Below are 27187 nucleotides of genomic sequence, written 5' to 3' on the forward strand. Positions count from 1 at the left end.
GGGATGATGATATTAATCACTCCAGGGACATTTCCAGCCCTGAGAGCCCTCCTTCTGCTTCCTTCACAGAGTCATCAAGAAAAAAGAATGAAGATTCCCCCGTCATCGACAATGAAGATCCTGCAAAAGATTGATGGGGGGATTCGATGATACAAGAAGACTTAGAAAAGAAGAGGAGAGAGTTTCAAGATTATTGTCCTATATTCTGTTCATATAATGCTCGAGTGTTTCCTCGCTTTTTTAGTACCAATAGAAGTTAGATGTTCCATTTTTGCCTTTAGATTAGTTGGTCTCCTATTGCTGGTCTGCCTTGTGGGCCTGTGGTATATATGCAGGATCAGGTTCACTCAGAGAAGGAATGCAGCCATGATTGTGCAAGCATTTACAGACATTGAGGCAGGACAGTCTCCCCAGGTATGGCTGGCAGTCATACAAAAATGATTGTCAAGTTCAGGCTGTAAGGTGAAGCACTGCACTCCGGGTCAGCTTCTAGTGGCCCCGAGAAGAGCACGCCTGATTGCATGCGGGTTGGTACCCCAGACCCCGCCTCTGAGAAGCGGTATTGGACGAGTCTGGTACTCTTTGGGTGGAAGACACCTAAGTGAGAATCAGTACAATGTCCCTGTTTCCAGCATCAGAGATCAGACCTCTACTCTTGCCTGTTTTGTTTAAAAACTAAAAGGGGGAACTGTGGAGAGCTGTTCCAAGAGCAAGCAGTCTCCTAAGCAAGCTCTCATTTGGCTAAGCTTGCTGCCATTGGTTGCTTCCACATCTGGTGACCTATCTGCTTTTGCCATGTGGCCCATTGGGATTGGCTAAGCTTGGGAGTACTCAACGGCCGAGGGTGGGCCGGAAGGCGGAGCTTAAGTAATGGCTCCCCAGAGGCAGGAAGGTGGAGCTTAAATAATGGCATGAGAGAGGAGAAGCAGGCAGAAGCCAGAAGTAGAAGAAGCAGGTAGGAGGAGCAGGAGGGAGAAGCAGGAGGGAGAAACATTGTTAAAAGGTTCCTGAAATAAACTGAAGAGTTCCCGGGTCATGTCTTTCTTGCCGGACAGATGGGGAGGACGCAATACTATGATATATCAGAAATTCCCAGAGAGATGAAGGAGTTAGTTTGTAACAAAAAGAGGAGAGAAGACGAAAAAATATTTTCTCATATTTCCTTTGACAATAAGTATCAACATGTGATTCTCAGGTCAAAGCTATGCTCATCCACATTTTGCTTCTGAGAAATGTAGCTTTCTATGTCACAAAAATAAATGAGAATAAAGGACAATATTAATTTTGATAAAGAAAAAATATGCTAATATTTATTTTCCCTTCTGACATATTAGATATTAAGGAAGCACTGTACCACTGAGCTATATGCTCAACTCAATAATTTTTATTCATATGCTTTAATAATTTCAGAGAGGAACTTGAGAGTGCAAGGCCCATATCCTTCTTTCTTCACAATCTCTAAGTGAACACATCAGAACACAAATGAAATGTGTTTTCTGAGGAGCTTATGGTCTAAGCTGTTTATAACTCTTATTCAGATATGTTGAGCAACCTATTATATTTGGTAAATATTAGCCTTAGGTCAATAAGAATTTATTGGTAACTAGTTAATATTAAGGATCAAAACAAAGGAATTTACTCTTACTTTTAATTAATACTTGTTATAGCATAATTAATTTCAGAGGTCCAAAGTCCAAAAGATCTCTACAGGATAAACTGAAGATATCAGCAGAAATTTGCACTCTTTGAAGGCTCCAAGAATCTGTTTCCTTCTCATCACCTGTGTATAGAGGTTTCCTCTATTCTTTAGTTCCTGTCCTCCAACATCTATCTGAAAATCTAGCAAAAATTTTCCTTGAATGTTTCCTCCAGCTTACCTCTATTTATAGAACTATATTTAAGATCCAGAATATCTTTGATCCCTGTCAATATCATAAAAATATTGCAAATCTTTAAAAAGATAAAACAAAACAAAACAAAAATCCCTTTGTTATGTAAGATAGCCTAAAGAGGACTATAGGCTCACAAGAATGGAACATGGAAACTTTTGTCTTCAGAGGCACCATATACAATACTTTTTATTTATATTGATGATACATTGTATGTATGTGTGTGTGTGCATATACATATATATATATACATATATATAATCATGTGACATATTTAAGTAAACATTATTTTGATCATGAGCAAAATAATTTAAAAACAGCTTAAGATGTCACAAACTATACTTAAAATTTTATCTTTGAATAAATATAGAGAGGGTAAAGAAAGACTATTCATACACACACACATATACACACACATACACCAAAACAAAACAAAAAGTAAAAGTAGAATTATTATAATTGAATGAATGTTTGAATAGTCTACGCCATAATCTCTATCCATTAAAGAGCATAAAGTCTTGTTCTAAAAATGCTAAATAATGTATTTTTTAATTCAATTGGACATTGAACACCTATAGACTGTGAAAACTGAATTGAGCTAGTGGGGTATTCATGTCCGCAGTACCTGATTCACGTCATGCTTTCCAACAATAGCAAGTCAAGTCATCTGGCTCCCTGCAAAGGGTATAAGATAATATAAACAGAACTACAGGTTCACAGGATCAGAACATGGATACTTTTCTCTTCAGAAGCACTATATACAACTATATATATATATATAACAAATATATATATGTATAACAAATATATATGTCTGTGTACATATATATGTGTACATACAAATACATATATATAATCATGTAATATTTAAGTAAACACCATTTCAACATGAACAAAATACTTTCAAAATGCAGCTTAAGATGTCACAAACAGGACATTCCATTATTTCAAATATTTGGTAACTCTAGGTTATGCCTCCAGTGTGAATAAACAAATGAGATAGGAATGAGAGAAACATTAACAAAACTGATGTTTTGTGTTATTATAAGGAAGTATGAGATATGGATAAAGACAATGGGATAGATAGATAGATAGATAGATAGATAGATAGATAGATTACTGAGAAGACAGATACCTTTATGTTAGAATCCATTGGAAGATATTATTTTTAAGTAATTAATATAATAACCAAGTTTAGAGCTGTTTCCATTGAAGCAAATGACTATAAAGCAATTCAAAAGACAAATATGAATCATTATGACCTATTATTATTGGAAGCTTCTTAACTTCTCTTATTCCAGTTAGTGGTTGAGGGAAAGGTATCAGCATGAAGCATTTTGAAAAAAAATATTACCTCTCATTCTAAAATTATCTTTAAAATATCATGGTTCCTCATATATGTTCACTAGCAGAGGAGGCTGGAGTCCCACCCTTGAGAAACCTGAGAAATCAAAACAATATAATTGCCTGAAATATTTAAGTTTTTAACAAAATTTTCTCTGTGAGATTTCCCCTAGTTCCCTAAAACTCTCTTCTTTTTGGTTTCTGACACACTGTTTTCTCTCTTATAATTTCTACAGTCAATTCTTTCTCCCATATTATCTCCTATTTTCTTGGTTGTAGGCACAGTGTGGTCTGTCATATTTCTATCTGTACAATGACTCTTTTTTAGAGACTAATATGAGTGTTTTACAAATTGACATATTTTCACAATGACAGCTGATATAGAAAGAGTAACAAAGACTCTCTCTAGTGTCATTTTAAATTGTTGAGCCCAGATCATACATCTAAATCTGTAAAATGTAGATAGTCAAAAATACTTAACACAGACATCATAAAGATAGGAGAGAGGCAGGGAGACTTTCCACAGGGTATACTAACCATGCTAAAATTTGCCTAAATATTTGTTGACTATTATTGTGTTTATTTCCTTACTGCTTTGGTTTGTTAAATCTCTGAAAATTCTAGAGTCTTTGTTAAAAGATATTAGTGAGAAGCCTTAGTGTGTATTCTGAATGTTTTATTTTTCTAATCAGTAGATCTAAGTAAACTTAAGAAAAATATAATGCACATCTACTTTTTCTATGGAGTTCAAAGGCCATTTATTTTTATTAATTTAAATCCTGACTTTTTTTCCCCAAATGCTAGACAAGCAAGGTCTTTTATTAAGACTAGCTCCCATACTGTTCATCCATGGTGATAAAACTTGTATCTAAACACAGATGGTTATACTTACTGAGGAAGATATAATATTTACTGAACCTATTATTAAATGTAACAGGTATTCAATCAATGATGGCTTGAATTGACTCCCATTCACTTAACATTTTGGTTCCTTTTAAAACTAGTACTCCCTTTCAAAATCAAATATTGGATATTGTTCCTATTTGCTTGACTGAAATAACTTTTCTTCAGATTATTTTTCCAAAAAGAAAATCAATGTAATGCCTTACGTGCAATACAAAGACACAAAGAAATAATAAATACTTAATGGGCCAGGTGTGGTGGCACACACCTTTAATCCCAGCATTTGGGAGGCAGAGGCAGGCGAATTTCTGAGTTCGAGGCCAGCCTGGTCTACAGAGTGAGTTCCAGGACAGCCAGGGCTATACAGAGAAACCCTGTCTCAAAAAACCAAATAAATAAATAAATAAATAAATAAATAAATAAATAAATAAATAAATACTTAATAGGAGTATATGCAATTCAATATATAAACTATACTACAAGAAACACTATACTCTCAAGCTATATGTCCTACAATGTTAGCACAGATGTCAGAACATGAATGGCAGTGTGAAATTACATGCATATAATCTCTTCAAAGAATCTGGGTGACCATGAAAGAGTTGATCAATTAAAAGTGTAAGTTCTAGTCCACTTGCTATTTGCATAAGACTTTCCCATAGTAAAGGAATATACTTGAAATTTTTGGTTTATATTTAATAGTAAAATTATTTGTACCATTTTGTACAAACAAACAAACAAATAAAAACATAGCCACAGAAGAGAAAGCTTATTTCTTCAAGCCATATTCATTCAGATAACTTTTTTTTTCTCAAAAACAGAATCAGCTCTGTGTCAACTATTATGTACCATATGATAGGAACCCATAGTTTTCATTAAAGATGGATGGTAAGACAGTTTAAATTTGTGTAAGAACTGATATGGAATGTAAATAAAGAGGTAGCATCATTTGGTAGGACAGGGCTTCTATATGTGATACTGAGATGTGAAATGTGCACTGAGCCATGTCATTACCAGAGGATTCCTGAGATTCCTCATGTCTTTCTCATTTATTAGTCACTGCAGCCTAGCTCATTCAATTTGTAAAGGTCAAATTTTTGTTCCTTTCTGACCTTGTCTATACTTGTGTAAATATTATTTAAGTGGCACACCACACTGTAAGTGCTCTTCAGTAGATAGAAAATAAAGAATTTTGCTTTTACATTACATTCAATGATGTATCCCAAGGATAAAGAGCATGTCTAGCATTAGTAAAAATTTTGAATCTTGGATTGAGTGGGTGAACACTGTACAACATCAGAACAACTGGAACATTTCATCTCACTGCTAGACTGTTCTTGTAGAGGTAGGGGAAGGAGGAGTAGAGGGAGGTTCTGTGCCAGTGAGTACTGAAACGAGAGGGGACTGATATTGGGATGTAAAGTAAATTAAAAAATAATAAAAAAAAGAAAAGAAAGAAAACTTGAGACTATTTCCTGAGAAAAAATATTTAATATCAATAGTCAAATAAATTTTTTCAGTTATTAAAAAAAGAACTTTTCAGTAAAAAGATATAATCATTTAAATCTGTGAAGCCATTAGTTTTACTCTTACTAGTAAATCTTAAGGCCATAAATAATTTTAATGAAGCACACAAATTTTGACTTGCATGATTAAATGTTCTCTTTATTATGCCCACATTCTTGATTATAATTAATCAAAATGTATGTGTTCTCTACCTAAATGAATCTGAATATCCAATTACTTATTTTTTTAAATCATTGTTCCAAGATGGAACCCTCATCTATACCCATTATTCCCAGCCTTGGCATTGCTATGAGACTCAGAGTTCTGTTTGAGATGAGTCTACTCTTAATGTGTTCAGCTTGAGGGCAAAACTAAACAAGTAATCAAGAGATAAAGACACAAAGAACTAAATAAAGTGTGGCTCATCATTAAGAATTCATTGTTGGTTGCAGGAATATTATAGTTTTCTCGATGTCCCTCTAAAATTTATACACTGAATTTCTAACTACTATAACCTAGAATCTGACCTTATTGGGAAATGAAGACAACAAAGGTATATAATTAATTAAATTAAACTGAAATCATACTATGTGGGTACAGCAGGTTTCACTGATGCAATATATATGGTATCCTATAGTGTGTGTGTGTGAATATGATTTATATATATATATATATATATATATATATAGAGAGAGAGAGAGAGAGAGAGAGAGAGAGAGAGAGAGAGAGAGAGAGAGAGCCTACATTTTGAACATGAAAGAGAAATTTACAAAACGGAAAATTCTTACAAAAACAGCAAAGTAACAGGATATAAGTGACAAGCAAAGAAAAGATTGTATTTCATAGTACCAAAAAAATAAATGTTTTGTTGACACATTGACCTCAGAACCTCCAAATTCTAGCAACCTGCACTGTGAGCCTATCTAGTATGTAGGTCTTTGTTATAACTCCATTCCTAGAAAATAAATTCATAGGCAGATCAGAAACATGCCTCAGGCTTCAGTACACTGGTTTGTTTGTTTGTTTGTTTGTTTTAGGGGAAGCAGCTGTAATGTACTGTGAAGTAACAGTGCAAAGGCCACTTCTTCCCCACTGTAAGTAAAAGAGACCAAGAAAATGTTAGTAGTCATCATCATTAAAGACACTAACATATGCTATCACTTTGGTTTTCCAATATTTGCTATTGAGAATTATTGGGACATCAACACTGATGTCAGTTGCACAAAGACAACACCACTGCCCATGTTTCTGGTGCCAGAACAAGAGAGTAAATGTCCTACTCTCCTATACACAGATCTCCTATAGGAATTTCTTTTAACAATGAAACTTATCCACAGAGTCTGGGGAGATGACTGAGTTATCAAATGCACAGACATTAATGCAAAGCAACAGATAAAAATACTAAGAGGATAAATTGGCTCATGAAAGAAGACCAGAATCACCAAAATGCAGACTTTGAAGAAATAGAACTATATGAACTTTCTGGCAAATTATTCAAAATGAATGTTTTCAATGTTCTCAGAAAACATCAAGATAGAGGAAATTGTGAAACCTATAAAACACTGAAGAACCCAGAATTTTAAGAGACATTGAAATTATCTTTGAAAATATCAAACAAATTTTGAAACTGCAAAATACTATAAATAAAATTAAAAATACAATAGAATAGATTCATATTATGAACATTAAAAGAACAGAAGTAATTTGTGATCTTAAAAACAGGTGGTTGTATCCCTTTGACCTCCTTTTGTTGCCTAATTGCTCTAGCTAGAACTTCAAGTACTATAATAAATAGAAAGGGAGAGAGTGAACAGCCTTGTCTAGTCCCCGATTTTAGTGGGATTTCTTCAAGTTTCTCTCCATTTAGTTTTATGTTGGCTACTGGCTTGCTGTGTGTTGCTTTTACTATGTTTAGGTATAGGCATGGAATTCCTGATCTTTCCAAGACTTTTAACATGAAGGGATGTTGAGTTTTGTCAAATGTTTTTTCAGCATATAATGAAATGTAATGTGTTTTTTTTCTTTGAGTTTGTTTATGTAGTGGATTACATTGATGGATTTCCATATATTAAACCATCCCTGCATCCTTGGGTTGAAGCCTACTTGATCATGGTAATAATCGTTTTGATGTGTTCTTGAATTTGGTTTGGGAGAATTTTATTGAGTAGTTTTGCATTGACATTCATAAAGGAAATTTGTCTGAAGTTCTCTTTCTTTGTTGGGTTTTTGTATGGTTTTGGTATCAACATAACTGTGGCTTCATAGAACGAATTGGGTAATGATCCTTCTGTTTCTATTTTGTGGAATAATTTGAAGAGTATTGGTATTAGATCTTCTTTGAATGTCTGATAGAATTCTGCACTAAACCCATCTAGTCCTGGGCTCTTAAAAAGAAAAGCATTTAATTGGGGCTGTCTTATACTTCAGTTGTTCAGTCCACTGGGAAGCATGGTGGCAAGCACGCAAACATGGTGCTGGAGTGGAAGTTCTAAATCTGGATTGTTAGACAGCAAGAAAGGAGTGAGACTCTAGACCTGGTTTGACATGTGAGACCCCAAAGTCCACCAACAGTGACACATTTCTTCCAACAAGGCCATATCTCCTCCAACAAGGCCACACCTTCAATAATGCCATTCCCTATGAGTCTATGGCAACCATTTACAGTCAAGCCCCTAAATTAGAAAATGTATGTATGTATATATGTATTATGTATGTATGTATGTATGTATTTATTTATTTATAAAAAATGAACACAGAAAGAACACAACCATGAAAAACCCATAGAACATGACAAATACAGCCCTTAGGGTGAAGTGACACAGCTATACAATACTTGCTACAGTATATATACAGCTATACTACACTAAACTATACTGTATTATAATATACTATACTACAGTTAAATAACTATGCTTAAAAGTTAGAACAACTTAAGCACATTCCAAGAATCAGATGCTTGGCTCCACAGTAGATATAAATCTTATTCACATCCCATAAAATTCCAAACCTATCCAGACAAACAAACAAACAAAATGGAGAAGTTAATTCAACATATATAAGGACCTAGATTTCTTACAATTTATAATCAAGATAATGAAGTGATTATCTTTTTTATAAGAAAGAAAACAAAACTTCAAAATTCTATTTGTTTTTGTTTTCTTTAGGTTTTACTGGAACACTGGTCTCCTGTGAAAAGGCTCACCACCTTCACTATTCATATCATCTGCTGGTATTCAATCCAGCATCAATAGTATACTACTAACTTGTGCTTTAAATGAGTTAAGGAAGAAAATTTGATTGTACAAGTTCCCTTAAACCACAGACACATGAGCAGCGTTTGTTAGTGGTTTACAGAAATACCCATGTGGTTATAGACACTGTGCTTAATAAAACACGTTTGGAAACAGAGATAGGCAGAATTGACTAAATTAAGAGAACCAATCTGTTGTCACTTATGTAAGGGAATACTGTCTAACATCTTTAAAGGTCTAGGTTAAGAAGTAGGTTCATCAGGGTACAATTCATAGACCACATGAAGCTCAAAGTATGAGTGCTTTTGGTCCTTCTTAGAAGAACAAAATACTCACAGGAACAAATATGAAGATAAAGTATAGAGGAGCAGAGACTAAAGGAAAGGCAACCCAGAAACTGTCCCACCTCGAGAGTCATCCCATATATAGTTATCAAACCCAGACAGTATTGTGGATGCCAGGAAGTGCATGCTGAAAGGAGCCTGATATGGCTGTCTCCTGAAAGGCCCTGCTAGAGCCTTACAAATACAGTGGCAGATGTTTGCAGCCAACCATTGGAGTGAGGGCAGGGTCCCTAATAGACTAGTTAGAGAAAGGACTGAAGGAGTTGAAGGGGTTTTCAACCCCACGGGAAGAACAAAAATATCAACCAACCAGACTCCCTAGAACGAACAGGGACTAAACCATCAACAAAGGAGTACACATGGCTCCAGCTGCATATGTAGCAGAGGATGGCCTTGTTATGTGCCGATGGAAAGAGAGGTCCTTGCTCCTATGAAGGCTTGATAGATGCCCCAGTGTAGGAAAATCAAGGGTGGGGATGTTGTGGGAGTGGGTGGTTGGGTGGGTGGAGGAACACCCTCATAGAAGCAGAGGGAGGGAAGATGTGATAGGGTGTTTTCAGGAGGGAAGAAAACTGGGAAAGGGGATAACGTTTGAAATGTAAATAAAGAAAATAGCCAATTAAAAAAAGAAGTAGGTTCATATTTTGTGAATTTATGAACACAATACTCTAAGGCCTTGACTTTAAAACTACCTTATTGTATGACATATCATATTAGCAATATAATTTCATCTATTCTTCACAATTTCATACACATATAATTTGGTTATATTTCCCTCAAAGTGTCCTCTTATCTCCCTCCCACTCCCACAAAACTATTTCTCTCTATAATGGCTTTCATTCTATTTTCATGGCTTTTACGCTCTTTCTTTCTCTCTGCATTTCTCTCTCTCTCTCTCTTTCTCTCTCTCTCTCTCTCTTTCTCCTTATGTGTGTGTGCATGCACATGTACATGTATGTGTGCATGTATATGTAATCTGCTGCATTTAATTAAGATTGGTTTCATGAGCCTGACTTTTAAAGAATAAGTATATTTAAAAGTGCCCTTTCCAAGAATTCTTCCTCCTCTTTTATAATGTCACACTTGTAGAATACACATTCACTTGAACTTAAGATATCTGGAGTGTGTGAGTGATGCTGCAGAAATGCTGCCTGGTCACTCTACTGCAACTGAGGAAATACAGTGGCATTCCAGTGATACTTTTAGGCTTAGAAATCTCTTTCTTTGACATTTATCATCTAACTCATGGGCTAGTACGAATTACATTGCCATTCTCTGTTGTTTTCCAGCTCTTCAGGGTTTTTCCTGAGTGTTCTAGACTCTCATCAAGACACCACTTACTACTTACTGCTGTAGATTCCCAATTATTTCCATATCTCTCGTTTTCCACATCTTACTAGACATTGGCCCTACATATCCCAACCTAAGTTCAAAAATGTGTCTCTAATCATGGTCATTATATTTCTCTGCTTTCTCCTCCAACACAAATGGCTGTTATTTTTGCATTTTCTAGTAGTCATTCCTGTTTTCCCTCCTGTAAACTGAGTATCAAAATAAAAGTAAAACCAACCAGCAGCTCCCATCAGTGTTATGTGCACAGTTACCTTCTCAGACCAGTTCCCCTCTTCCCTTTCTAATCCCTCACATCCTTTCTCTTTCTCATCACTATTCTTTGGGATGGCCAGGTTCAGTTCCGTCTATTGAAGGTCATTATCTACTCTCCTAACACCTATTTTCTATCTAATAATAACAGATCACTACCACCACTTAAAAACTTTACTGGCTCCATGATTATTTCTCACAGTTCAGCGTGCCATTAGTATAAGAATCAAACTTAGTTTCTAAGTCATCTCTATTCACCTAGTTCATGCAAGTTATATTCAATTAGAGTTTTTAAAAATCATCTTCAACATTTGCTGGTCCTTTTTACATCTTTAATTCCACACATACACTTTCTCCTGTATGAAATGTATTTTTGAGTCAATGCCTGGCCAAGTGCAATTCATCTCTCATGATCCAGATCAAATATCATCTGCTCGCTTAAGCATGTACTGTTTTCCTCCAGAAGTATTAAATTCATTTCTCATTCTTGAAGTATGTTATTCATTTTTCAAACTGCTTTAAGTGAGATTTAAGTCCTAAGACTACATGTTTTTCATTTGGGTATCTTCTAAGAAACTTTTATTTGCATAAGATGAAATATGAACTCTTTCCTCATCTTACTAGCCAAGCTTTCTTTAAGAGTAGATAGAGGTCTCAAGATGGACCAGTCATTGGTTGGCCATTCCCTTGGTCTCTGTGACATCTTGCAGAGAGATGTATTTGCACTTCTTGTTGGTAGGACACATTTTGGGTCAAAGGTTTTGTGGGTGAGTTGGTGTTCTTATCCCTCTACTGGAAGTCCTGCCAGGCCACAGGAAGTGGCCACTTCAGGCTCCATATTCCACATTACTAGAAGTCTCAGCTAAAGTTACCCTCATAGACTCCCTGGAGCCTCCCCCATTCCAGGTCTATGATACTCCTGGAGATTCTCTTCTACCAATTACTGTTTACTCTCTGGGCCTTTTCTCTCCATTTATCCCTTCACCTGATTTCCCGAACCTGTCACTCTCCCCATCTCCTCTCCCACCCAGTTTCTTCTCTCCATACACCACTGATGACCATGACTATTTTATTTCCCCTTCTGAATGAGATTTAAGCATCTTCCCTTGGGTCCCCCTTGTTATTTAGCTTCTTTGGGTCTGTGGAATGTAATATGAGTATCCTGTATTTTATGGCTAATATCTACTTATAACTAAGAACATACTATAGATGTGCTTTTGGATCTGATTTACCTCACTCAGGATGATGTTTTCTAGTACCATCCCTTCCCCAGAAAATTTCTTGAGGCAAAAACCAATTTCTTAATTGCAGATACTCTGTTATACCTGCAGACAGGAGCCTAGCATATTTGTCCTCTGAGAGGACACACAGCAGCTGGTCAAAACAGATGCAGAGACATACAGCCAAACATTACCTTGAGCTCAGAAAGTCTTGTGGAAGAATTGAGGAAAGGTTTGAGGAACCTGTTGGAAGTAGGGACTCCACAAGAAGACCAACAGAGTCAACTAACCTGGATCCTTGGGGATTCTCAGAGACTGAACCACCAACCAAAGGTGGAGCTTGAATACGGAGGATAGGTGAAGGAGACACCATTAAGAAGCAGGGCCCTGCCTAAAAGAATTCAGAAGGTAAAGGTAAAAGGTTGTACACCACTCTGCACAGTAGATATTTTCAATGCTAGTGCTAGCCTTATTTTAATACTGTGGAATTGTTCTGCAAGAAGCATACAGGGGCTAGGATGAGTTGGCGCTGACCCGGTGTTTAATTTCACCTAGGAGTTTAACGGTGAGAATGAGTTCAAATGAGATGAAAGCAGAGGTATTAAATGTAAAAAAGTTGCTTCTAACAAAAGGAATCAGGGTTGAAAAGGATGCATTAAAAAATCTCTCTGCCACCTTTTCCTCTTGATTTGTATGAAACCTCTCTGTCTCCATGTAAACTGACTCATTGCTACTGAGCAGGTTTATCTCTGACATAGTTTGATGGCTTGCAGCTTTGAAAACTCTAGGGAGAAGAGATTGGGGGACAGTGGGGGGGGTTGTTTGTTTGTGAGAAAGCCATACCATGTAAAGCTAACACCAGAGAGCTGGTAGGTGTTTATTAACTGTATTGAACATTTTATCCTTTGCTTTTGACTCTATGTATAGTTATGATGCCAGATTAGGTTTATTGCAGCTTCAAGTTGTATTAAATGATATTTTGCTTTATGTAATACTGTTTTAAAATAAAAGTTTGTTTATTCTAAAAAAAAACCTCTCAGATGAGATAGAATCTTGTTGCATATGGCTTCAAGAAGTAAGAGTGTTAAATAAGACTGCATTGCAGGGAACTACAGGTCAAGAGATCCTGGCGCAAAGGCAGGGAAATAGACGATGTTTCACATGTGTAAGTATGAATCATTTTAAAAATGATTGCCCTAGGAAAAAAGGAGCCTTGATTGGAAACCCTCAACTTGACTTTGTGTCCTTTTGTTCTCGAACTCTGTGTTTAAGGTCTCCTTTCTCCCTTCGGTCGAGGCAGAACCCGGTTCATGAAACTGCGGGACAGCTTGGTCTTCATGCAGATCCCTCAACAGCTGGAACAGGGGCTACCTCTAATTCTGTTGCCTGCCTAAGGATCCTGTTTCCCTAAGTGGTCTGTCTTGTCTGGCCTCAATGGAAGGGGATGTGTCTAGTCCTCCAGTGAATTGAAAATACACAGTTAAAAGCCAAGTGAATTCTCTCAAATGACCTAGCACCAGGGGTCACATAATGTCATTGTCATCTTGTTCTTTTCATCGAAATTATGATAAAGGCTCATTATGTCCTAGAACATGTAAACTAGGAAAAAATATTTTCTTATTTCCCCTTTCTTGTTTATTTAACTTAACTATATTTTTACTGAAATAAACACAGATATCAAAAATTATGAGGTAGTTAGCAGCTTCATCACACTTTAAAACTTGTGCTGGAACTTATTTCTTTCTATTAATTTATTTCTATCCTTGAAAACTTGATTTTATTTCTTTTGCTGAATTTACTTCATCTTTTATCAGGCACAGGATGTCTTACCTAAGATATATGTTTTCTAAGTCTCTTAATGTTTTAGTGTTTACTGTTGTTTTCTATGCTTCTTTATACTAACGTGTCTTCATGAAATCTTTGAGTGCCCAAGCTCCACTTTAGGGACATTTACCTTTCACCTTAATTGGTGTGAACATTCATACCAGAAGTGAGTTCACCAGATGTAGGCCGGGTACTCTCTGAAGCAGAAAAAGGGGAAGAGATTGATATTATGAGAGATTAAGGTTGGTTTGTATAATAATGTTTACCTGTCTATATTCTAAATTACTCTGAATCCAGAAGCTGCAGGCCTCTGGGCAAATTAGCATCTGACACTTAACAGTGTGTGTGGGGATGGGGTGGATTAAGAAAAGGATTAATTGCCAGGGCTCCTCTTTCTCTCTTTGCCAAGAAGCATTGCCTCCTGCTTGCCAGATGGGAGGGAGGTTTGGAGTAATAAACTTTTATTGAATCAGAAGGAGAAAGGCATTCTCACAGAAAGAAAAAAATATACAACAATTATGCATGAATATATACACGTTCATAAACACATTCATGCACATATATTCTTCATACACTCCTGTTGAAGAATTCAGCTACTTATCTCATGTTTACACACACGCATCTCCACATTTGCATATGCCTATGGAGCAAAAGTCCAAGCCCTAGTGCCTTAATTGCAGTCCTAATATAAAATGGCTTAATAATTACTAGAATAATTTTAGGAATTTTTTATTAGGTCTTTTATTTATTTACATTTCAAATGTTATTCCCTTTCTTTATTTCCCCTTCTTATAGAATCATCATTCATAATTAAGAAATCATCTGTATAGCATCACTACAAGACAGTACATTTTCATTGATCTGTGAAAAATCTGCCCAATAGGGTCTGCTAATGCCCAGGAACTATATATTAATTTAATACTGACAGGAAAGGCATATCAAGAACAGAATCAATACTGAAATTGTTATTCATTGGGCCTTACCTACAAAGGCTCATTCATCACAGTCCACAGTCTATGGTGAAACCATCTCAGGAAGATCACCTGCTAGCCTTTAGTCTACCCTAGATGGCTTCTGACAGAAGTGTTACTGATATGCTCTCTAAAAAGACTCTAGTGTTCAGAGTTAAAGGATGCCAAACTGTGTTACTATTTTTCAGAAGACTTTTTTCATGTCTAACTCCTGCAGGAGCATGGGCCTATAGATACTTTCACTTATGTCCTAGATAGTCTACACTTTAGAAGATTAGATTTTAGTTGCATCTTTTAATTGCCTTTGTTGCCTTTCTTTAATCCCATCCAAAAATCTCTCTACTCAGAACTGGTTCTGATATATAAAGTAACATTACCTTTACTGTTCCTTATAATTAAGAGAGAAGAAATTCTTGGCTTCCTTAGCAATTAAGTTTTTTAAAAAATGTGATTACAAAGCATTGCCAAGGTCCAGCAGCTAGAACAATACATGATCCTTCATTGTCTCCCAATTGAGCAGCAGTTGAAATTCTGGAACAAATTAGGGTCTTTTGTTAGATGACATAACAATTTATTAAAATGGAAATTAAGTTCATTTTTACTGAAAAACTTAAAAAACAATTTGATCTATTCTCTTGCTTTGAAAAATACATGTATGCATAGGTTTTACATCAAGAGTGATACCTAGAAGCCATATTTTGTAAAGAGAAAACCAGCTCTCTAGTTCTCCTCTGACCTCCACATTCACATTAACATATGCCCGTGTGTGTGTCTGTGTGTGTGTGTGTGTGTATATAAACATACAGAGTAATAAATGAGTAAATAAAATAAAATAAGATTAGTCATTTGCTTTAAACAAACAAGAAGGTAAAATTTCTGCTCATATTAAGAAAAAGTCAAGATCACACTAATATTTATATGGTGTGGCTGGTGATGTCAGAGCACCTTGAATTCCTAATAGCAAAGCATTATTATTGATTATGTCCTTCAAAACACATGCTAATTGTTATGAAAAATGCCACATATTTCATGTTCTGCTTTGAACATTCTCTTGGCAAATGAAATGTCCTGAGTTAATGGCTGAGATGCAGCAATGGAATGGCATATTTGTCAGTAGAGTATTTTACAGGCTGCTACAAAAATAACTCATAGATCTATCTAATAGTGAAGATATCCCAAGTTCTAAATCTGAAATAAAATTAAATCTGAAATTCTTGTTAAGTGAATTGAGAATGGTCTAAGCATATTAGACATTGCCCAATGATTTGCTTGACTAAGCATTTAACTTTTCAATAAATACCTGTTAGTATGATTGGATTAAGTTGGAAGGACTTACTATTGATGCGGAGGAATTCATAGCACCAGGGTAATTATGATACCTATCTTAAATATGTGTTCAACAAATAAGTTCTCATTGAACATCTTTTTTGTTTTCCTATGTGTCTTAGTTACTTTTCTATTGTGATTCTAAGAAGTCACAACCAGGGTAACTTTTAAATGTGAGTGTTTAAATTTGGATTATGATTTCAGGGAGTTATAATTCATGATGGCAGAGCAAACGTATGGCTACAGGAACATCTGAAAGCTCACACTCTTGATCCATAAATAGCAGTCAGAGGAAGAGAACATTGAGAATGGCAGTTGACAAGTTTTTCATTTGGTCTAGATAATTACAGTATCAGAATTAAAGGAATAAATTTATATTAGGGTCTGACAAGGCCAAGCATTTTTAGCTCTCAATACTATAGTGTTTATAAGGACTAAGCAACTTTATCACTGCAGTGAAAATGCAGGTTTGGGGAAAGTGCAAATGAGTGGGTGTGGCTATCTTCTACTAAAGCTTTATAAATCTTGAAGATGGCTCTGGCACTTACTGTGGTTTTCCACTCTCTGCCTTGGCTGTGCTATCTCTGAAGGTGGATCTCACATGGAGGCACAGTATTATCTCATATATTTGTTATGGGTGTGGTTCCTATGTGGTGATGAGTGGGCACAGGAAAGAGGCCCCACTACCTATCCTTATTTATTTATTTATTTATTTATTCGTTCATTCATTCATTCATTCATTCATTTTACATCCTGATCACAGCCACCTTCCTTCTCTCACTCTGGTTCTACCCTCATAAACACCTCCCTCTAGTACCTCCTCCCTTTCTCTTAGAAGGGTAAGTCCTTCTTTGGTAACACCCTACCCTGAGAAATCAAGTCTAAGAAAGACTGATTCTTCACCCACTGGAAGAAGCTGAAGTCATTCTTCTAAAACTCATAATTTAAATACTGAAGTAAAGAATAATTTACAGAGGCAATAATACTGGTAACAAGATGCTGAATAATTATGCTGTATGAATAAATAATAATTCCAGAAAAAAAAAACAGATATCTGAAGTAAGTTATAGAAAATATCTACTTTTTCTAATGGTCTGATGGCAATGTGCTTTATATGGGCTCAGAAGATGTTCAAATCTTTTTAAAGTTTCAAATGTGTTTTATTGCTTGTATTAACTTCATGACTATTACACATATACTCTTGGATCCCATTAAAGAAAGATAGCTATATCTAAGTTGCATTTTCTTATATCACATTAAGGTCCTTCAACACTTTTTGAAGAATTCAAAAGAAGAAAACATTACCTCACAATACACATTGTAAAAAAGGTATAAACACATAAGTATATATTTATGAAAAAGGCTTACCTTCAAGTTAAATAATTTTATAAAAAATGCAATTCAAATATGTATGATCGGTTCCATTTATCGTATATAAGGGAAAAAGATAATGGGATGCAGTTTCTGTCATATGTATCTGGTGACATTTTGCTGTTCTCTTTTAAATAAAAATCTTTCCACAAAATACTGTTCCAAAAGTTCAAGAACTATCCTTTGTTCCAAGGAAAACAATATTGAAATGATTAACCATGCTGTGCTCAAGCCAAGAGGTTCATCATCATCTGTTGAGCCTGGGTACATTTCATATAAAGGGAAAGGGAGGCAGGGCTTTTAGTAGAAGTTTTTAGCATAGAAATAGCACTTTGCCCAAAGAGATATGCACCATCAATCTGAAAATTGGTGTGTGTAACTTAAGCTGGAGGTAGACTACTCAGGAAGCATCCCTTGTACTCTGTTCTAAGAGATGAGGTCAATGAATCCTAGGAATGTCCTTGATCTCCTGCAGTCACTCACTTAACTTAGCAATGATGGTCTCTGAGTGGACAGTGATTCAGGTTAGTGCCTTCTTAAAACATCTTTTCACACTAATTTCTCTATAACTAAGATCAATTTCAAAGATCTAAGGGATAGTTCCTTATAAAATAAACAGACAGTACATGGGTACTGTGGTACATCTCTATAATCCCTACATTCAGAAAAGGGAGGCAGGAAGACTATAGAGAGAAGAAATAACACATACTTGAGATATACAGGCATATACATATATTAAACACTTAATTTATTGTTAAATTTTGTTCTCTAAAGTTAAAATATAATTACACAATTTCCCCCTTATCTTTCCATTCATAATGCCTCAATAATATGGATGCTTGACCAAGGTCTGAACCAGGACAAAACCAGTAGACGTGCTAAAGTGGAAAGGAAAATTTTTACAGGACAATAACCCTTTACTAAGTAATACCATCAATTAGTGACTACTAAGAGAAGGAGAATTAGTCTTCTCCAGGAATGAGGCCCTTATGTAGTCAGGCCTGAAATAATGTATATTGAGAATTTTAAATGATTAACTATGGAAGCTGAATAACACTGTTTAGGCAATTCTACCTCCAACATAAAAAAGGAATAATTTTCAAGATACATACAGTGAATAGAATGTAAATCCAATTTCTGTTTAAGTGTATTTAATGTATAAGTGTAGAGTCTCAGCACTTAAGAATATACATAATGTGTTAATAATAACATTCAGCTTAAAACACCATGCTTTTAACAGGGGTTATTAAGGGTTATTAATGTGTTTTGACTCCATAATTACCATGGTAGAATGCTCCCACCTTAAAATAGATGGCTAATTCATAATGGTAACTTTGAGAAATTTATCTCTGCTTGATATCTAATAAATGTTGAGAGTTCTCTATCATTGTTATCAGTGTGTGATCCAAGAACTTAAAAAAGTCACTGCTTTTTCTGACGGTTATTTTGCATCAGGTTTTTAATTTTCCCCAAGAAACAAATTAGGTACTCAAACACAAGAGAACCAGTGAATTTACCTTGTCAATAATGATACTGTTTTATCAAAGACTGTGAACAGAAACAACACTGACATGCATGAGTATTTTATCATCAAATATGGGTTTTTCTGGAGGAACAACTATATGAACTACCCAATAACCCCAGAGCTCCCAGGGACTAAACCACCAACCAAAGAGTACACATGATGGGACTCATGGCTCCAACTGCATATGTAGCAGAGAATGGCCTTGTCAATCATCAGTGTGAGTAGAGGCCCTTGGTCCTGTGAAGGCTCTATGCCCCAGTGTAGGGGAATACCAGGGCCAGGAGTGGGTGGGTTGATGAGCAGGGAGAGGGAAAAAAGCGATAGGGAGTTTTCAGAGGGGAAACAAGGAAAAGGGATAACATTTGAAATTTAAATAAAGAAAATACCTAAATAAAAATATTATGATTGCAAAAAAAATTCACATTTACAAAACTCTTTTCTAATATATCATAGTGCTAAACTATTACATAGTTTATTCCCTCCAATATGCTTCTGAATTTCTGAGTTATACACATAATGTTTCCAAATATTCTAAAGGGAAATTTGCTTAACAAGGTTCTCTTCTAGGGTTTTGTTGTTTATTGTTGTTGTTCTTGTTTTTCCTAAATCCTGAGTCTGAGTAACTTTCTCTAACTAAGGAATAGTTCTTATTGGACAAAGGCCCAAATTAAGGAGCTACAGGAAGTTAAATGCTGGAAGTTATATTACTCTGGAGCACAGCTACTGATATATTGATCCTGCTCAAGTAAATAATGGCTCCCAAAACATGTTCATGCAGCAACACTACTAAATGCAGTGGGTGACAGGAGAAAAATCATGTGAAAATAGAAGGGGAACCTAGAACTTGAGAAGAAGGGATTTGGTGGAAGAGAAAGGAAAATAGGGGAGAATAATGGAGTAAATTTGACAAAGAGCATTGCATATGTTTATATCTGTATAGGTATATGAACCTATTCAAGAATAAATACACTTTAAAATTCTCTCCTTTGTCATCAAGCAAACCTAGCTTCCTCTTCATCTTCCTGCCCCTTGTTGTAGGATCACCTGGCTCATGAAATCTACCTCCTCTAAGGTTCTCTATGACTTATAGAAAAAATAAAATAAAATCCCCACTCAATGCTTTCCACAGCATGGCACAGCTTAGCTCTCACCATGTGTTAACTGCTTACCAAGAAGTGCTCTGCCTTTTGTCTTCCCAAAACCTCAAACACACATTCTAGAGTACATTTATTTAAAAGCATACTGTTTCTCCTGTTAATTCTTCTCCAGCTTAAAAAAACAAAAAAAACAAAAAAACCAAAAAAAACAAAAAACCAAAAAAAAAAAAAAAAAAAAAAAAAAAAAAAAAAAAAAAAAAAAAACAAAAAAAACAAGCAGTTCGAATGTGAGATTCACAATTATTTTAAGTTACAGCAAAATCTAAAGGGCAGTAAGATCAACAAATAAGTGAGACCTCATGAATCTATAAAACTTCTGTAAGGAAAGGATACTGTCAATAAGATAAAATGGTAACCTATAGAATAGGAAAATACTTTCACCAACTCTACAATGTCCAAAATATATAAAGAACTCAAGAAATTAGACATCAATAAACCAAATAATCCAATTTAAAAACAGTATAGATCTAAACAGAAAATTCTCAACAGAGAAATTTCAAATTTCAAATGTCTGAGAAATACTTAAAGAAAGGTTTAATATCATTCTTAGCCATCAGGAGAAAGCAAATTTAACTCCTTTGAGATTCTAACACCTATCAGAATGGTGAAGATCAACAACACAAGTGACAAACTCATGCTGCCTAGGATGTGGAGCAAGGGGAACACTCCTCCACTGCTGGAGGAAGTACAAACTTGTTCAGGCATGTTGGAAATCAATACACCTGTTTCTTGGAAAAGTGGGAAATGATCTACCCCAAAACCATGCTATAACACTCCTGCACATACCTAAAGGACACTCCATCCTACCACAAGGATACTTGCTAAAGTATATTCATAGCAGCTTTATTCATAATAGACAGAAACTGGACACAATCTAGATGTCCCCCCACCAAAGATGGATAAGGAAAATGTAGTGCCTTTACACAATGGAGTATTACTGTTAAAAAAAAAAAAGTGACATCATGAAATTTGCAGGAAAATGAATGAAGCTAGAAAAAAACATCATCCTGAGTGAGGTAACCCAGATACAAAAAGACAAACATGGTATATACTCACTTATAAGTGGATATTAGCTGCAAAGTAAAAGATAACAATGCTACAGTCCACAGATCCAGAGAGGCTAAGTAACAAGAAGGGCTCATGAGGGTAGGGAGTACATGGATATTGTAGGTGGACTGGGAGTAGGCAGGGATGGGAGCAGGAGTGATCAGGTGGAAGGTTTTAGGGAAAGAATATGGGAGAGAGAACTAACTGCTGGGTACTTCAGGGGCAAGGTCAAAACCTTGTGCAATGGAAACTCCCTGGAACCTATGAGGTGACTCTAGCTAAGATTTCTAATAAACAGGGATACAGAGCCTGAACCTGCTATCTTTTGTAATCAGGCAAGGTTTCCAGTGAGAGTTTTTGGACACTGAACTTACAATTTGTATGGCCTATAAGATGCACTGGGGGTAAAAATGGAGCAAAAATTATGGAAGTGGCCAACCAATGACTGATTCAACTTAAGATCAAGCAACAAGAGGGAGCACATGCCTGGCACTGTCTGGAGAATCAGGTATCAGGGTCTGGATAGTCCATAGACATAGGATAGATTCAAACATGTTTGAAAAAATGTCAATGAAATGATCCCTAATGATATTCAGGTTGCCTGGAGCCTAGTAAAATCATCATCAGAGAGGCTTCATCTAGCAACTGGTAGGTTGATAGAACAGATGCAGAGACCCACAGCCAAACAGTAAAGTGATGTTGGCATCCAGTGCCAACGTAAATGAAATAAAGGGTTCTTCTGGTAATAGGAGTAATAAATAGATAGGAAGAGATTGAAAGAGAAATAAGAGATAGGCTAGCCATACTATACCGTACCCACGTGGGAAAATTAAAACATTAGACGACACGAGGTCTGGTCACTCAGTCATCTTGAATTTTTAATAATACCCTTTGTTCCCGCAACAGGTAAAATACCTGGGGCAAAACCCTTCCCCCAAACTACGTCAGTGTAACAGTCCAATCAGTTACTTCCTTGTTGCTCAATGGGGGTGGAGCTTCTGAATGTAACCGGTTCAGTTCAACAGGTGGGCAGCGCTCCGTTTACTGTCCGGGCTTTGGGGAGGGGGTCTACAAAGTGAGCTTGGGGACTCCTGCAGAAGACAGAGAGGAGGGATTTTGGGAACAAGAGGGATCAAGGGTATCACAAGAACATGACCCACAGAATCAACTAGCCATGGTTCATAGGAGCTCACAGAGACTGAAGTGGCAGGGAGCCTATATGGGTCTTTGCTAGGCTTTCTGCATATAAATTACAGTTGTGTAGATTGTTATCCTTGTGGGACTTCCAACAATGGGAGCAGGGGCTGTCTCTGACTGTTTTAGCTTCCTTTGGGGACACTTTTACTCCTACTAGGTTCCATCATCCAGCCTTGATAGAAGCTAGTTTTATTGTAACTTGTTATTCTAAGTTTGCTTGATAAAACTGGGAGACCTCTTTTCTGAAGGGAAACAAAGGGTTTTGGATCTGGGGAAGAAGTAAGGTTGTGGAGAGGGATTGGGAAGAGAAGGGAGGGAAAACTGTCTTTGGAATGTAATGCATGAAAGAATCAATCAAATAAATTGCAGTTCACCCTGCAAGAAACAGAAGTAAATAGGTAAGTAGGTAAGTAGGTATGTATATGATAGATAGATAGATAGATAGATAGATAGATAGATAGATAGATAGATAGACAGACAGACAGATAGATAGATAGATAGATAGATGATAGATAGATGATAGATAGATGATAGATAGATTAGATTAGATTAGATTAGATTAGATAGAGATAGATGACAGTGCCACCTGCAATAGGTGGGAGACCTGGCTCAGGGGTCATGACTGCAGGAAAGCTAACCCTGCCCCTTACCTAAGCTATAACACCAGGGAAATCTGTCCCTTGTCTGGGCAGCACAATAAGCTGGCCCTGATGGCATGGCTTCGAAATAAGTGAGCTGGTCAGAGGACATGAGAGTGGTATAGCTGGCTCTGTCCCTTGTTGACTGTAGCACGGAGTGAGCTAGCCAGGGTAGTGCTAGAGAGCTAGCCCTGGTGATGTGGGTGCTGGAGAGCTGGCAGACTAACCAGCTTAAGTACTACTCAGTCCCAGATCCAGAGCTTTGAGTTGACCCACCGCAACAGCTACCCCATCTATGAATTGCTGGAACATATGAATAGGGTAGTCCTACAGGTCCAGAGCTTCAGGATCTCCATGACTCAGGCTACAACAGGATGTCCAGAAGCATAGACAAAAGGTATTCTGTGAGACACACTGTGATATACTATAGCTTCCACAATGAAATTTTTTTCTTTTCTTTCTCTCTTTCTCTCTTTCTTTCTTTCTTTCTTCCTTTTTTTTTTTTTTTTTTTTTTTTTTTTTTGGTGGGGGAGGTTGCAAGGGCAGAGTCCTGGGTAGGAAGGGATCAGGAGATGAGCGATTTAGGGTGCATGATATAAAATTGACAAAGAATAAAATATTACATGAAATGAAAAATCCACACATTTTAAATAAAAGTTCTATTCAAGATGGAAAAAAATGGAGATCATCATCAGCAAACAACAAAAACACTGATAATGATGAAAAAATTCAAGAAGACACTTTCACTACCCAATGAAAGGCTTCTGAGTTTGCTCTTTTGGCTCCAAAATTAAATAACTTTACAGGGGACAGATCCACTTAAATTTTATAAGAAATGTTTAGACAAAGGAGTGCAATAAGGCTAGAAAAATAAGTACATAAGTAAGATGAAGCTGTGTTAAACAATGAGATCACATTCAGTCCTCATGAATAAGAATACTACAAAGACAAGTTACATGCAATATGTTAGGATCACCTAGTAACAGTTTCTCTAAGGACTGTAATCTTACTTGCCAGGCAACAATGATTACTAAAAGCTTTTCTAAGCTAAAACAAAATTTTATATGACAACATCAAAATAACTAAGACTGAGCACTCTGACAATCAAAAGCCTATATACTTCCTCTCCAAGTTACAGGCAAAGATCACAGGAGCAGAAAAAAAATCAAAAACTATTTCTATCCTTAGAAGCACTAAAATACAGAAAGTTCTCAGAAAATAACAGTAAAATAGTGAAGCAGAAAGAAGAAAGGAAGAACCAGAGCTTCCACCAAAGATATAAGCATAGAGTCACTGTAGATAAGCAAAGACAAATCTACCAGAGGTCCTCCTTGATATAGTTTATAGTGGAACATCATGTGATAGGGTAGGGTTGATCATCTGAAGTGCCCTTTTAACTTTCACGGGCATTTAGTTTTAAATGAATCTATCTGATATATTAATAAACTCTCTTGTTTTCTCCTGCTCTTCTGTTAGTTGATAGACTTTTCCTGTGTGTGTGTGTGTTTGTGTGTGTGTGTTTGTATGTGTATGTGTGTGCATGTGCATGTGCACATAAATGGGCACACCTCTACAAACCTCCATCAAAAATAGGAGAGAAACCATTAGTACTGAAAGGTAGAGTACCCTGCTGCCCTAGAGCCTTCATGAGAGGGCACAAGTATATACAGACTTTCTAGAAGAAAACCTTAAGCAGAGAATACAATGTAAAAACAGATCAAAGAAAGCGAGAGAGAAGGTAGAATTTTAGAGTGCAAAATATCCATCCTCATTTGAGGACACAGGGTAGGATGAAGTCTCGGCAAACTGTGTCACCGATTTTGGAGGATGATCTCTACTTCCCATAGAAGCTACAGAAACATAAAAATTCACTGTAAAGACAGTGACAGCAAAGAATACAAGAAGAGGGATGAGTCAGAGAAAGCCACTCCAGAAGCAGTCATTATTAAGACACCCAGATAAACATTTTAAAGAAACAGAAACCATTTGGTGTCCAACCTCCTACAAACTTAGAGCATAGATAGGGAACTTACACAAGAATGTACAGTTTTAATTAAAAAACAAACAAACTTTTATGATTTATTAATTCTCACCTACAGTCAAGTTGCTTTTTTGTGGGAGGTAACATATTTCATATGGGAAAAGTAACCTAAATATTACTCCTTAACATTTCCTGAGTAAACATTACTCAAAATATCACTAAACAAATGGGAAAGTAAAAACAAAGAATGGGGAAATTGAAGTTGTAAACTGAGGTCTCTAAAACAAATGTCATATAGCAGAAGCTAGTAATAAAATATGTAAAGCAACAAAAAGCAGGGTTATCTTCAGGGAACAAGAGAATTCAGACCCCATCTAAGGCCATAGGATTAAATGTGCCTAAAACTCATCAGCTGTCTCTGCACCACTACAGAGCTGACACTTTTTGACCTCTAACTCCCCCTTTTCAAGTTTATTCTGCAATCTCTACAGGCGATCTGGACTATCAAGCGGATTTCAGGTCCATGAAAACACTCAGCTTTACAGTATGCTACCAGTAAAGCTGTGAATAACAGCTGTTGCATTATTTGCCATGTAGCAGGCCACAGATTTTACCATACAGACCATATGAGTTTAGCACTGCCTTGGTGGTGAGTTAAAACAACCACAGCTTATAATTTATTGTAGTATCAGCAAGCAAACCCTTGTATATGTAATTGAGACACTGAACAAAGGCATTATAATTAAGACATTTAAAATTCAATGATTTATAAATCTTTCATATCGTCAAAACTAATGTTTCAAGGATTTTGTCATGTGATGTTTTTATCTCAGAGGCCTATGATTATATCATGTTTTAAAATTAATATTTATATCTGGGTATCCAGGTGTGGTGGAACATGTCATAAATCACAGCACTCAGGAAAACAAAACAGGGAGAGTGTGATTTGGAAGCCATCCTGGACTATAAAGAAATTCAAGGCAAGTATGGGATACTCTGTATATGGAAATTCATATTTGCACTTGAACTTAAATTGTATTAAACTGATGAAAACACTTTAAATGAGTACAAGAAAGTATTTTATATCAATGTAAATTTTATATCAATATTGATTACATTAAAATTCTACAAGAAAAAATTAATATTTATACCTAATCCTGTAATAAAAATAAAATTGAGAGGCTGGGAAAATGGCTCTGTTATTAAAGGTGCCTTCCATCAAGCCTGACAATCTGAGTTTCGTCACTATGACCCACATGGTATAAGGAAAATTGATTTCTACAAGGTGCCCTCTGACCTCCAAAAGTACACTGTAAAAAAATTAACTTACTTATTGGGTGTATGCATGTATATGTGTGCAAATATATGTGTGCACACCCAATAAATAAGTTAATTTTTAATTACAAAAACTGAGGGCTAAAGAGGTATCTTTGTTCTTATGAGTTCTGGGGTACCAAGCACACACATGATCCACTTAACAGACATGTAGGCAAAAACCACATTAAAATATAAAATAAACATAACTTTTAAAAATTGATAGCACAAATTGGAGTTGAAGGATCATTAAATGAAAACTAAGTTGAGAGATAAGGAGGTGGGGTTGATCTGAAAGGAAATGAGGGAAGGAGTTATAGTGATTATTATCAGCATTCCTTATATGAAATTTTCAAGAAATTAATTAAAATATACATTTTAAAATTATAGAAATTTCTAAAAATCATATAACATTTTTTACTAATAATAGCAAATTTAAGTTTTAAGTATTGTCCTAAATTTGTGTTAATTAGTGTGGATAATGATTATGGAATGATATCTTTGAAATAATTATTCATAGCATCTATAAAATTATAGTATACCAAAGTTCTAATCTCATCTTTAGAAATGCAGACACTCCTGTCAAAAAGAAATGCAGGGACATAGAGTGGAGCAGAGACTAAAGGAAAGGTCATCCAGAGATTTCCCCATCTAGGGATCTTTCCCATCTGCAGACACCAAGCCCAGACACTATTGCTAATGCGAAGAAGTGTAGAGACTGAAGGAAGGGTAAGCCAGCCTAAATATTGCTATCTCCTGAGAGGCTCTGACAGTATC

At 36.0% G+C, this 27187-nt stretch overlaps 1 protein-coding gene and 3 long non-coding RNA genes across 4 annotated transcripts in view; 1 reads left to right on the plus strand and 3 right to left on the minus strand.

Moving 5' to 3' along the window:
• Fgf14 (fibroblast growth factor 14) overlaps positions 1–27187 on the minus strand; it is a 669954-nt gene that overhangs the window by 316864 nt on the left and 325903 nt on the right. The gene's annotated exons all lie outside the window — the stretch shown is intronic.
• LOC116084632 overlaps positions 1–27187 on the minus strand; it is a 372091-nt gene that overhangs the window by 26194 nt on the left and 318710 nt on the right. The window lies entirely within an intron of this gene.
• LOC116084633 lies at positions 906–9050 on the plus strand. The gene is made up of 2 exons (XR_004116193.1): positions 906–955; positions 8807–9050. It is a non-coding gene; the product is annotated as an uncharacterized LOC116084633 (long non-coding RNA).
• Positions 11974–15615, minus strand: LOC116084631. Its single transcript, XR_004116191.1, has 3 exons — positions 15232–15615; positions 14014–14080; positions 11974–12450 (listed from the first exon to the last, which is right to left on the minus strand). It is a non-coding gene; the product is annotated as an uncharacterized LOC116084631 (long non-coding RNA).

Source organism: Mastomys coucha, unplaced genomic scaffold, assembly GCF_008632895.1.
Source record: "Mastomys coucha isolate ucsf_1 unplaced genomic scaffold, UCSF_Mcou_1 pScaffold9, whole genome shotgun sequence".
NCBI lineage: Eukaryota > Metazoa > Chordata > Mammalia > Rodentia > Muridae > Mastomys > Mastomys coucha.